The sequence below is a fragment of the Gnatocerus cornutus genome, chromosome 7, assembly GCF_029298725.1.
Source record: "Gnatocerus cornutus isolate USDA-ARS CGAHR chromosome 7, icGnaCorn1.1, whole genome shotgun sequence".
NCBI lineage: Eukaryota > Metazoa > Arthropoda > Insecta > Coleoptera > Tenebrionidae > Gnatocerus > Gnatocerus cornutus.
Genome location: NC_142239.1, coordinates 9820339 through 9834793, shown reverse-complemented (window position 1 = coordinate 9834793; position 14455 = coordinate 9820339). Strand labels below are relative to the sequence as shown.

Here is a 14455-nt window from a genome sequence, read left to right as displayed (position 1 = left end):
GACCAAAAATTTTAAACAACCTGTAAGTTCTCTAATTTTTAATGCCACTATAACCAAATTTGTGAAGTTCATAAGTCTTAACTGTCTTATTAAGAGTTTTAGAAAAATTTAGACCAAAAAAGGAGAATATTTAGAAATTTTTATTTGGAGAACAGTGAAAATGTCAATTTTTTCAACACTGTAATTTCGTTATTTCTCGTGCGACGGGACCAAATTTATGCATGTTGTTTCTTTTGTTTGTTTTAGTAATATCACTAATTTGCAAAAAATTTGATTAAAAAGTCGAATTTTTAAAAATTTTCGTTTTAAAACCATAAAAATGCCACCAATTTTTTTTAAGATCCTGCAATTTCTTTGACTAAATTTGTGGAGATTATCACTCTTGACTGTCTTATTTACAGTGCCGATTTACAAAAATTTAGAGCGAAAAGGAGAATTTGTAGAAATTTTTATTTCGAGTAGCTAAAAAAAATTACAAAAAAAACTTGAACGCGGTTTAATTTCCACATTTTTGGTGTCACAAGAACGAAATTTGTGGGCGTTATTTTTAAGGTTAAATAGTCCATAAAAGTTGTTGAATTTGGGTTAATTTTAATATATTTTTGTTAGCCATTATTTCTAATAACGTATTATCTTTATTTTTGTAAAAACATTGTTAATTTTTTTTGAAAGTTTCTATTATTAAGTGGGACTTTGGTCCAGATAATCTAATTTTTCTTAGAAGCATAAGGAACCTAGTGTAAAAATATGCCCAAAAAAATATTTTTGGATCAAAAATTTCGACTATTACGCTCGATTTGAAATAAATAGTCATCAATAACTCGCAATGCGCTTTTAAATTGCATATTTGAAAAGACCCAACCACTTGAGGGTTATTATGATTATGGGGGTTTGCGGTAAGGTGGCTATAAACGATTTAAAAAGTCAAAGCCATAACCGCACTAGAGCGTTTGATAAACTGTACTCTCTGTGGAACTTCTGTTCATTATTTAATAGGGTTGTAAATTCAAAGGGAAATCGTTGTGCAGAAAAGTAGGGAAAGTTCGCTCATAAATCTAAAAAAAACCCGCTGGAAATTCATAAATCTGTTCAAACTGTATAATTTTATGATATGTGCAGCTTGTTCCAGTTCTGGTGGCTACAACTTTATCAAAAATAAATATGCAACTTCATCAATTTGCTCACAAAAAGTAATGAGTTAGCTAAAAATAAATAACGGATTATTAGATTATACAGCTGATCCAATTTTTAGTAAGATAACAGAATATTTCAGCAGATTTTTAGAAAGTATAAATTATTCGAAAATCCTCTCCTTCTTTCGAGCACGTCTTCGCGAATTCAATTTAAGGAGCCATTAGAGCAATTATAGCCGCCATAAATCGCAAGAAAATTAAAAAGCGATCATTGAAGGTCGTCTTTATCACCGCACTGTTCCCACATCACAACGGAAAACGAATGAAAATAGATACAGAAACGGACGTTTATTTCGGTACATCCTGTCTTCCAGGTTGTGGCGAATAACTCCGAGGGCGACTTAAAAAAATGCTATTTTAATAGGGTGAACTTTTCAATTTCGTGTTGGCACCATTTGTTTGCAAAAGTAAGCTCTTGGGGAATTACTAAAACAAGAGAAGATTGGGAGGAACGGACGGGGCAAAGAATGAAGTTTTTATTACGAGAAACTCCGCGGATTTTTTTTTGTTGCGGGTTGTAGAGTGCAATTCGTTTTTTATTGAGGCCTCTTTCATTGATTAGTGGAGATAAGAGTCATCGATGAGTGATTTTCGATTGAATTGGGTAAAATGAGGGAACAAACAGAAAACAATTCAAGTTAGTGTTGACCGTGCTAACCAACGAAACAAAAACAAGTCGTGGTCCTTGGAGCCGGATGCATTGAACATTTCTTGTTGCAACATTGCGCAAAACTAAGTTTACCTCGCATATCAGATATCACAAGGACGTTTCCGACGAGCGACAATTTTGAACGCATATCAAACGTTATCATTTCGCAAACACAATAATTTAGAAAGCATTTTAAAAACTTTTAAAAAGTATAATTTCATTATAGCCAACAAATTTGTACTGGAGCTGTGAAAAGTCATTTCTAAGGCATAATTACCTCCTGATTTCAAACCAGAAGTTCGTTTTCACCATCAGGTCCGGACTGGAGAACTTAAAATAATAATTTTTCAAAAATATCTCTAAATCCGGGCCATTTTTTCCAAAATTTTATTAATATGAAAATGATGTTTTATAGTGATTTAATTTTTTCAATTGAAGCATCATTTTTATTTACTTTTATAAAAAAAGTTTAAATTTTCAATCTAGAAATGTTTTACTAGGAAGGTTAAGTTGGTGAAATGTCAGTCAAGTGTCAACTTTCAACAAATGACGTTTATTACTGTGTCAAATTCGTATAGTAATTGTAATCGCAATTTTAATGGTTCAAACGAAATATTTTTATAATGACAAATTTGGCAGCATTGTACCCCTGAATGAAGGCGAAACCTTAAAAAAGTTCAGGCAAAATCTGTAATTGTAATTGTACCAAACGTCATTTTTCCTATAGAGAATTTTCCGATTTAAAAAAACTTTAGAAATCAGCAGGATTTGAAAAAGATAAGTTAGATACCTGTAATGGATACATTTCAATGTTAATTAATAGATGGCTCTACAAGCAACTGTCAAGTTTTTGGTAATCGCAAAATATTAAAAAAAGCACCGTGTAATTTGCTCTGCTAAACGACCAATCACTACTAGTCGCATATTAAATTTGGCGGCTACAAAAATTCATCATACTAGATAAGGAGTGATTCTTATTAATATTAATCATAGACGGCTTTGCAACTTTTGACGTAGGGCGTCAATTCGCTACTAGTTGAATGTGTTACACATAAGCGTAGAATTGACAGGGGTTAGGGTGAGTGTATTAATTAATTATTTGTTGGCAATATTGAACATTGAACGACTTGTTCTTGTTATTCACCATTAATGCGAACTGAAATGATGTAAATCTAGTGTAATCAAAGCACATTTTGCACATCTAAAATTAATTTGTTTTACCGCGAAATATTACCACATGATACGCCATTGGGTTCCAACTTCGCTGTCAGTGATCTGTCATCTGTCAAGTCAGGTGTAAGTCTAAGATTTGCGGATTGTGGTTGTTAAAAGACACATAAACACTTTTTGTGAGCTTGTTGCATTGTTATGCTTGATGACAAACACAAAATAACGTTCACCGGTAAAAAGCACCCGGTTTTTTCTAACTTGAGCAAAATCGTATGGTGTAAGAAAACACATGTCTAAAAAATGTCAACGCACCCTTTGATTAATATTAATAAGAATCACCCTGTACTAATGCAGAGTTTTTTAACCACAAGCTCAGCCTAAGCTAAAGTCTAAGACTGAGCTTTCGTTGTTACTTTACATGTAGTTAGGCTGAGCTTCCGTTGTTAAATTAGGTGTAATTAGGCTGTCTTTCAAATACAAGCTCAGCCGAAAGTTGAGCTTTCGTTGTAATTTAACAAGTAGTTAGGATGAGCTTTTGTTGACATATTAGACGTAGTTAGGCTGAGCCTTTTAAACGCAAGCTTAACTAAAGGCATGTAGTTTGGTTGTCTTTCAACACACTTTGTAGTTATAGTAGATATTTCGTTGTTATTTTAACTGTAGTTAGGCTAAATCTGAGTAAGAAAAATCGATGTTGAACTCAATTTCAACAAGAGCACAATTACATCGATTTCCGGAGAAAACATCGATTTTGAAAAATACTAAATAAAAAACTCAATATAGCATAGTTTATTGTGAAAAACAAAAATAAATAAAATTCTTAATGAAGCAATAATATAATAAACAAAATGCGAGAAAAACAAAAATAAATAAAAACCTTGAGTAATAAACAAAATAATAAGTAAATAAATTATAAAAAAATACAAATTCGAGATTAATAAGAATAAACAAAATTCTAAAATATAACTCCCTTAAATTAAATTACAGTCTTCTTTATTTAGACCGCAGCACAAGTAAATCCCGCCTTGCTTTGGTTCTATACGTTGACAACCAACCAAACGAAATATGTATCACCAAAATCAAGAGTGTATTGCCCATCCAAACTAAATGTGAATAAACAAACGGATGCGCACCAACAAATTTCACAATACGCAGCCTCGCAAATCAGCTGTTCGCCGCGGTAAGTAGTGGCAGTGGCGTCGTGTTATGAGGAGCATAACAGTATAATTTTTCATTTACACGTTTTCAAACCTTTACTAATGGCACCTTTAAATTATAAATTATAAAACGCACAATCAAAACTAATCATCTTAAGAGTTTTTTTTTGTTGTCTGCGAAAGCCTGCAACTGCAACTTTATTATGACTTCAAATTTCCTATTTTCGACGCCTATGGTAGCGACTATCCTTTTCTATGCGCGTGTTTATTCACATTTAGTTTGGACGGTCTGTAAAATAAAATACATCGAAACCGCAATCATCGATTTTTAATGATACATAGAAAATAAAAATACAAGGTGTTTATAAATGTTTCTAGCATCAAGGGTGGCTATGAAATGTCAAAAAAATTTGCAGCTCATTACAAATATGGGTTTCGATTTGTCAACTGACATTTGCAGTTAACCTCAAACATGAAGCAAAGAAGGTTTTGAGAAATAAACTGTTCCAGCTGTGGTTTAAAACCTGAAATCGAAAATTTGGGCACAAAACCGTAACTAAAACGTCATTGAAGTAAGTAACATTATAAATAATTTTCAAGATAGTTATATTCACTATGAAAACAAAGCGGCAAAATAGTGTACGACAGGAATTCCAAAGCCACGCTTGATGCTAGAAACATTTATAAACACCTTGTATATGTATTAAAAATCGATATTAATAAAAAATCGATGTAAAAGTCCCAGATTTAAGTTAGGCTGAGCTTTCGTCGATACTTTGAATAAAATGAATAAAAACTCATCCTTAGTTGGCTTTGAAATTTTAAGTCATGTCTTTGATTGAAGCAACAGTCTTTTGTTTCTGTCAGGTAATTTTGCGAAAATTTTAATGATTGATTTTGTCAACGTTGTTATGTTTAATTCACATTACAAAAAGTTCTCTTATGAAAAACTAATCACAACTAATCATAATTCAAGACAATTTTCATCTTATAACCTCAAAATTGACAGCCGTAAAAATGGAAATTAAGCACACGCTGTGGAATTCCAAAGGTAACAGGATGAGTTTCTATTTGATCTCTTAATAGTTATCCTTGTTTTAGTAGATTAGTTAGGCTGAGCTTTCGTTGTCATATTAGAAGTAGTCTTTTAAACACAAGCTTAGCTAAAGGTATGTAAAGCCTAAGGCTGGGCTTTTGTTGTTATAGTAGATGTTTCGTTGATACTTTTAGCTGTAGTTACATTAGATGTAGTTATCTTTGTTTCAGTAGATGTAGTTGGGCCGAGTTTTTGTTGTTGCTTTAGATGTAGTTAAGTTGTCCATAAAACTGTTGTTATAGTAATGTTTCGTTGTTATTTTAGATGTAGTAAGGGTCAGTTTCATAATCATTCTAAAGTTTTGTCATAGCATATTAAAACACCGAGTTTTATAAGGTAAATTTCTAAAATTTCTTTATAATGGATGAGTGCCTTAATGGCCGAGGTTTTTATACTATTTTTCGCTATTTTCGCTATTTTCGCTATTTTCGCTATTTCCTCATTCGTTTTCAGTGCTATAATATCCCATTTCGATACGCGATGCTATAATAGCTTTGTTTCCAAAGGAAATTAGTATATTAAAGAACGTGTTTTATAATGGCCAATTTGGTGCACGAGTTCCCGGTGTGGAACCAATGCTATTATAAAACAAGTCCTTTATACTATTTTTTCGAATTTGCACCCTTTTTTTAATAAAAAATTTAAATTTTTAAATTCTAAGAGTTTTCGTGTTACACGATTCGTAATGGTTTTGTAACCAAGACTTGCCACTTGATTTTTAAATTCAATTTAAAATTTGACATTTATTGAGTTTCACTATCACTGAATTTTGACTTAACGTAACCTAACCTCACAACCTGTATTCACATCTATTATATTTAGGTACATATATTGTTGGCCGCAAAGGACAATTAAATTATATTGATACATTTTTTATTCACGCAGCAATTTATTAAACATGAATCGTAAAATCCGTAATTGTGAAATTGACCAAGAACTTGACAGGAAATAGGTGACAGCCAGACTAATTAGTTCTGCCAATTCTTAAAAAACAAAATTTCCTACTTTGAGTTTTCTTATAGATACTTAAAGTCCGTTTTTTTATTAAAAAACCACCAACACCGCACTCTCCCAGCACTTTACAACCAGCAACATAGTCAATGGTCGTCGATGGTGACTTTTTGGTGATAAAATCAAATAGGTTAGCTGCCTAATTGACAATTTGATTACACAAAACGGCATTTCAGGGTGTGCCGAGTCTTTTCACTATTAAATCATTTGATTTGCAATCCAACGGGCTGTAAAAGAAACGTTTTTAACGGAAACACTGCCAAATTTTCAGAAATGTCAAAAATTTGACAACTATTTTCTCACCAAAAATCTCCCTAGGCAACGTTGCCGGTTGTAATGCAGGGGAAGATTGCGGTGTTGGTGGTTTTTAAAAAAAAAAAACGGACTTTATAAACGACTCCAAATTGAGTACTCCATGGCCTGCTGTATTACTAATACATAATGGACCTATTAAAGCGGCAAATTCGAAAAAAATAACAAATTGTTGTAATACTTTAACGGACCTTTAGATAAAGTCGCCTTTCAGCGATGATTATGAAACTGGCCCTTATTAGTATCATTCAGTCGAAGGCTGTGCTTTCGTCGCCATACAATTGACAATTAACAAACCCTAATTTACATAACATCGCGTTTGCAACCGTCAAAAAATCATTATCATGACTTTAAGACAGTTCAGACCTCCCGGAGTCACATTTAGTGGTTTGAATGTGCCTCGCAATTTCAAATCCTCTAATAAATCAGCGCTTTTCAAGTGAATTGCCACTTCCTGTCGAACGCCGCGTAATTCAGTGATGATAAACGTTGACGTCACCGTTGTCGATCGTTTCACCGGAATGTCATTCAAAGAAAGCGTTTCTGTAACATCTTCACCTTGGTGGAAGCAGCAGACAGTTCATAAATAAAACTTTTCTTTCTGCGTCCACCCTCGACAAGCCCTTATTCAGGATTACCACCACCCGTGACATGATTATGTCCCGCACTAGCACTTTTAGTGTCACATATATATCTCTGGCGTTCATCAAAAGGGTTGTAAAAGAGTGAGGATGGTCATTACTGTGTGTAATCTGTTGAGTACACGCTCATCCGACGAAAAACAAGGGATGTAAGCCGAATAACGATTTACAAACAGTTTAAATAAAAAACACGTGTGGGGGAATCACCGAATAAGGGTCGATGACTCAGTTTGAGACAAAACCAAGTTGTTGTGACCATGCGAGTAATTTATGGATGGAATTGCGTCAATGCAAATTTACCTTGTTGGACACTGAGGACAAAGTCAAAGAGACGCTAGAAGCAGTCTTAATTATAATCAAAAGAATATGTGTACTCTCACGTTGGTATTATACAATCAAGCCCCGCATCCTCTCCATTGTTTAATTTGATAAATTTATGCACAAATGTTAACAGAGCGATAGAAGCAACTCCATTACTCACACGCGGATCTTCATTGTCTTTTTACTCCATTTAAACTTAAATCTCGTTCGAGTTTTAATTGAAATAGTGCTGCAAATAGTTGCTGGATAAAGAGCGCAAGGAGTTGGAGAGATAAGTTCCAACTTGATTAATTTAATTGGGGTTTTCAGCCCCAAAGAGGTGCTATTTGTCACCGTCGGGGGGCTATTTTTGTTTCTTCAATTAATATTTAAAGGGTTTTGATACAGAAATAGTCGCATTTAATTTTGCAACGTCGATTTCCTTCCATTTAGTGTAACGAAAAATCGATGAGGGTTGATGCGCCACTATAATTAGCCGCTTAAATGCTACTCGGCGTTGAATTTTCTCATGTTGGCAGTTTTGAAATTGCTTCCCAAAGAGGGCTAATATCCCTGTATTCACCCGAAGCCGTAAATAAACAGAGCGGGCTTTGTCGATGCTGGTATAAACGGGTCATTATTAGTGGAACATATGGGACAGCTGTGTTTCGTATTGCACACACTTGTCATGGAAAAAGTGACTTTCCTCTCAGCTGTTGATCTCCTCTTTCATATTTGCAAGAAATGGAAACGAAATTAAGTTGTTTTTCCAGCCATTAACACTCTCTGACGTAAATATCCACACAAACAAGATTGATTAGTGATTACAGTTCCCACTGCAAGTTTATTACAAAGTCAAAACGGGTTGGTAGCCCTGTGGATTCGTACCAACAGATCTTAAATTTTATCACCTTATTGTACTCAAATGTTTCACAATTAAATTGAATCGCTGTTGCTTCAACCGCTGCCACAGGTGGTAATAGAGATTTGAAATAGGTTTCCATCACTGGTTATGACATTAATAAATCGAAATTTCCCGAGATAAATACAAGAGATAAGAGCCCACAAGACACGAATCGTTCTTAGGACGTTGATTAAACCGGATGTGATGTGAAATTCCGGGTAAATGTAAGACAATGCGCTATTTTTTGGTTGTCAGCACTGCCGTACATCAAATTTGACAGTGAATAACTGTCGCTCTCATTAGTAAGGAGCGAATTTCCCCTCTAGTTATCCATGACTTTTCGTGACGTCATTTCGCAAGTCGTAGTTTAATTCACACAGTTATCAAAACTGATAGGTAGATTTGTATTTGTTTTATGAATATTTTGTTCATTTTTAACAATTTAAGTAGATAAAATCGAATAAGTAAGATACAGTTTAACAAACGCTCTAGTGCGGTTATGGCTTTGACTTTTTAAATCGTTTACAGCCACCTTACCGCAAACCCCCATAAACATAATAACGCTCAAATGGTTGGGTCTCATCTAATAAATATTTTTTCCCAGCTGGTCAATCTTACAAATCAACTCCTTACAGGTCTACATTTCGAGGTGATTTTCTTACTCAACTGACCCAAACTTACTCTTTTTTACTTAATTGATGATAAATGCAATTATATTAATTGGGGATACTAAAGAAAACGTGTATTGGAACATTTGGAAATTTGTGGAGTTTATAAGTCTTGACTGTCTTATTAATAGTACCAATTTAGAAAAATTTAAACCAAAAAGGAGTATATTTAGAATTTTTTATTTGAACAACTGAAAATGTCAATTTTTTCAACACTATAATTTCGTTATTTTTAGTGCGACAGGAACGAAATTAATGCATGTTGATTCTTTTGTTTGTTTTAGTAATCACTAATTTGCAAAAATTTAGATCAAAAAGTCGAATTTTTACAAATTTTCGTTTTAAGACCAAAAAAATTGCCACCAATTTTTTTTTAATCCTGTAATTTTTTTATTTTTTATGCAATTTTAACGAAATTTTGGAGATTATCACTCTTGACTGTCTTATTTACAATGCCGATTTACAAAAATTTTGACCGAAAAAGAGAATTTTTAGAAATTTTGATTTCGAGGAGCGAAGAAAAATTTTTGTTTTTTAACCAAGAAAAATGTGACCAAAAATTTTAAACGACCTGTACTTCATTTTTAATGCCACTATAACCAAATTTGTGAGGCCTTAGAAAAATTTAGACCAAAAAAGGAGAATATTTAGAAATTTTTATTTAGACAACAGTGAAAATGTCAATTTTTTCAACACTGTAATTTCGTTATTTTTAGTGCGACGGGAAAGAAAATTTTTGCATGTTGTTTCTTTTCTTTGTTTTAGTAATCAATAATTTGCAAAAATTTAGATCAAAAAGTCGAATTTTTACAAATTTTCGTTTTAAGACCAAAAAAATGCCACCATTTTTTTTTAATCCTGTAATTTCTTTATTTTTTATGCGATTTTAACGAAATTTGTGGAGATTATCACTCTCGACTGCCTTATTAAGAGCGTCAATTTAGAAAAATTTAGACCGAAAAAGAGACTTTTTAGAAATTTAGATTTCGAGGAGCGAAGAAAAATTTCTGTTTTTTAAGCAAAAAAAAAATGTGACCAAAAATTTTAAACGACCTGTACTTCATTTTTAATGCCACTATAACCAAATTTGTGAGGCCTTAGAAAAATTTAGACCAAAAAAGGAGAATATTTAGAAATTTTTATTTAGACAACAGTGAAAATGTCAATTTTTTCAACACTGTAATTTCGTTATTTTTTGTTCGACGGGAACGAAATTTATGCATGTTGTTTCTTTTCTTTGTTTTAGTAATCACTAATTTGCAAAAATTTTGATCAAAAAGTCGAATTTTTACACATTTTCGTTTTAAGACCAAAAAAATGCCACCAATTTTTTTTTAATCCTGTAATTTCTTTATTTTTTATGCGATTTTAACGAAATTTGTGGAGATTATCACTCTCGACTGCCTTATTAAGAGCGTCAATTTAGAAAAATTTAGACCGAAAAAGAGAATTTTTAGAAATTTTGATTTCGAGGAGCGAAGAAAAATTTTTGTTTTTTGACCTAAAAAAATGTGACCAAAAATTTTAAACAACCTGTGAGTTCTTCATTTTTAATGCCACTATAACCAAATTTGTGAAGTTTTGGAAAAATTTGGACCAAAAAAGGAGAATATTTAGAAATTTTTATTTAGACAACAGTGAAAATGTCAATTTTTTCAACACTGTAATTTTGTTATTTTTTGTTCGACGGGAACGAAATTTATGCATGTTGTTTCTTTTCTTTGTTTTAGTAATCACTAATTTGCAAAAATTTTGATCAAAAAGTCGAATTTTTACAAATTTTCGTTTTAAGACCAAAAAAATGCCACCAATTTTTTTTTAATTCTGTAATTTCTTTATTTTTTTTGCGATTTTAACGAAATTTGTGGAGATTGTCACTCTCGACTGCCTTATTAAGAGCGTCAATTTAGAAAAATTTAGACCGAAAAAGAGAATTTTTAGAAATTTTGATTTCGAGGAGCGAAGAAAAATTTTTGTTTTTTAACCAAAAAAAAAGTTGCCAAAAATTTTAAACGACCTGTACTTCATTTTTAATGCCACTATAACCAAATTTGTGAAGTTTTCGAAAAATTTAGACCAAAAAAGGAGAATATTTAGAAATTTTTATTTAGACAACAGTGAAAATGTCAATTTTTTCATTACTGTAATTTCGTTATTTTTAGTGCGACAGGAACGAAATTTATGCATGTTGTTTCTTTTGTTTGTTTTAGTAATATCATTAATTTGCAAAAATTTAGATCCAAAAGTCGAATTTTTACAAATTTTCGTTTTAAGACCAAAAAATTGCCACCAATTTTTTTTTAATCCTGTAATTTTTTTATTTTTTATGCGATTTTAACGAAATTTGTGGAGATTATCACTCTTGACTGTCTTATTTACAATGCCGATTTACAAAAATTTAGAGCGAAAAGGAGAATTTGTAGAAATTTTTATTTCGAGTAGCTAAAAAAAAATTACAAAAAAAAACTTGAAAGCGGTTTAATTTCCACATTTTTGGTGTCACAAAAACGAAATTTTTGGGCGTTATTTTTAAGGTTGAATAGTCCATAAAAGTTGTTGAATTTGGGTTAATTTTAATATATCTTTGTTAGCCATTATTTCTAATAACGTATTATCTTAATTTTTGTTAAAACATTGTTAATTTTTTTTGAAAGTTTCTATTACTAAGTGGGACTTAGGTCCAGATAATCTAATTTTTCTTAGAAGCATAAGGAACCTAGTGTAAAAATATGCCCAAAAAATATTTTTGGATCAAAAATTACGACTATTACGCACGATTTGAAATAAATAGTCATCAATAACTCGCAATGCGCTTTTAAATTGCATATTTGAAAAGAGATTGAGAATATTTATTACGGTTCATTTCAAGCCAGATGAGACCCAACCACTTGAGGGTTATTATGATTATGGGAGTTTGCGGTAAGGTGGCTATAAACGGTTTAAAAAGTCAAAGCCATAACCGCACTAGAGCGTTTGATAAACTGTAAGAAAATAGGTTTTTAGTAATCTGCCAACATATTTCAGCTCCCGAAAGCCCCGCCGCCGTTTTATTCGATTAATGGCATTTCAGAAATCAAACGTCTTCTTTAAATAAGCACTAAATCTCCCAATCTGCCCCAAAACCCGAAATTATTGAATGAAACTCCTCACAGAGCACAGCGTGCCTCCATCCGAGGGTGTGTGCGAGCTTTCCGTGGAACCCCAGATCGATGCTTTGTGAGCCACGCCCTTAGCCGGGATCTTTTGCGCCCCTTTGCACTGCCAACACACCCTGTATACCCCGTGTCACTTGTTTACATATAGCATGCAACGAATGTGACTGATGGTTTTGTTTCCACGGTTGTCGAAAGGGTTTTTCACAACACGTGACCATATTCTTCCTTTTACTATGTTGTTTGTTTTCACTGCTGTTAATCTTCGCGATGTTTAAGTGGTTGTTATTCTGTTTATTTCTATTATTTAATTGCGGTGTTATAGAACCTAGTTGCCTGGACTGATGGATCTTGTTCAACTTTTTTTTGATGATTGGTATTGTGTATACGAAACGATCATAAATGCGTTAATAGCGATAAACATTTATTATTTTGGAGTCGTGGTGTAAAACGAGACGCGAGTGGAGGAAATGCCACAAGGAAACCTTGAGTGTGCGTGCATAGCTCGCGTAATGACACATATTGGCGTTTTTCTTGCGGAAGTTGTAGAAAGGGGGCTCGGAAAAACCGTCCTTTGACCATTAAAATGCTCGGCATTTCAACGCGGTTTTAGGTCATTCTTCATTAAATTGTAAATCATTTTTCCATCGTCAAAACAAATTACTGGACGTGGAAGCACCACCTAATTCCATTCCATTTCTTCTCCATTCCGACACAGAGGAAACGAGATATTGATTGTCGGAATGCTCAACGAAAAAAACGATGTAATACAGATTGTTATTGAAATTCATGAAATTTGTTTGTTGGAGAATGTGGAGCGACGTTTTATTATCCATCTTCGGAAGCCGAGTTTCATTTTATGAAGTTCGTAATGTTTGTTTTTTGCAATGTTGACACGACTGACTTCATATCCGAAATAATTTCATCCGACATGAAGTCAGCGGGGAATCTGTCGTCTGTTTCTTATTTTCGAAAGACTAGAAAAAATTGTCTCGCAACTCTGGTCCTTCGAGCCGGATACAAAGGGTCGGTAACCCACGACCTTGACTTTTCAGGGCCCGATTTATATTTAGATCACCATCTGGGACACTTGAGAATCTAGGGATTTTCATTTTTCGAGCCACAGGTTACTCTGCCTTGGGAGTAAATATTTGACACTTTCGTCACTGCCTTTGTCTTTGATTTATTGCGAGTTTCGTTATGTAGCCGCACTCCTACGACAATGACGTCATGTGAGTTTTCCACAACCAACTTCGAGTTGAATTTTTTTGGTTCGAATTCCAGACAAAACGAAACTAATGGGATTATTCCATCCGTCATTTTGAGCCTAATCCCACTCTAGTAGACGGATTAGGTGTGAAAGGGAAAACCCAAGAACCCCAGTTTTCACTTAATCGAATCGACCTTTTGGAGGAATCATTATGGCTATGAAATTTTGACAGAAAAATAAAAGAGAGACGAGCGAAAACTCGTCAGGTGAGCCACCTCGACCTAATTAATTCAAATTAAAAACATGTTAATTAGTCAACAATCTGCGTGTTAAAAATGCATTAAGTCAGATGACGTTATTGTCCATTAAAATGAAATATATAAAACCTGATGAAACACCTTGGGAGGCGCCGCTCCATTATTCAATCTATATAAATAACAGTGATTAAAATCACCAATACGAATGCAAATTCGTGGTCGAGGGTGTGTGCTAATACGTCCCTGCATTTTCGCCGTAATCAAGTAGGTCCATGTCACACTGTCAATTTCCCCGGCCGCCTCCACCAAACCGATAAAATTCCTTGCAACAATTTAATTTTATGGATTTGCGTGCGGACAAGACTGTTAAAATCAATAAATTATAACAAAAGGCCGAACCCTCCGATTGAATTTGTTTCCCCGTACGTGAAACAATAAAATGAGCCCTTTTTACCTTGAGTCACCTGAATGAATCATTTTACAAGAAGTGGTCGTGGAGTCAATGAAAGCGCGCCTACTTTGACGCCTCCTGTTGTAGAAAGGGCCCAAGACTATTCTAATGAAGTTATTAATGCTAAATTACCTTAAAGTAAAGTAATAATCCACTCAACTCCGGCTCCAACAACATGCACCCTCACACCACGGCTTCTCACAACAGACTGGAGAAGTTGCGCTGTAGAGGGCGCTTTTGACAGAAAGCGCCTGCGATGTAGGCAACACATTAAACGCGTGGTT

At 33.6% G+C, this 14455-nt stretch overlaps 1 protein-coding gene across 3 annotated transcripts in view; it reads right to left on the bottom strand.

The window, feature by feature from the left end:
• Positions 1-14375, bottom strand: part of tty (tweety) — a 29950-nt gene extending 15575 nt beyond the window's left edge. For all 3 annotated transcript variants that reach the window (XM_088040571.1, XM_088040569.1, XM_088040570.1), the window contains exon 1: positions 14304-14375. The gene's annotated coding sequence lies outside the window, so the exon portion shown is untranslated. The remainder of the gene's footprint in view (positions 1-14303) is intronic.
• Between the last annotated feature and the right edge of the window lie 80 nt (positions 14376-14455).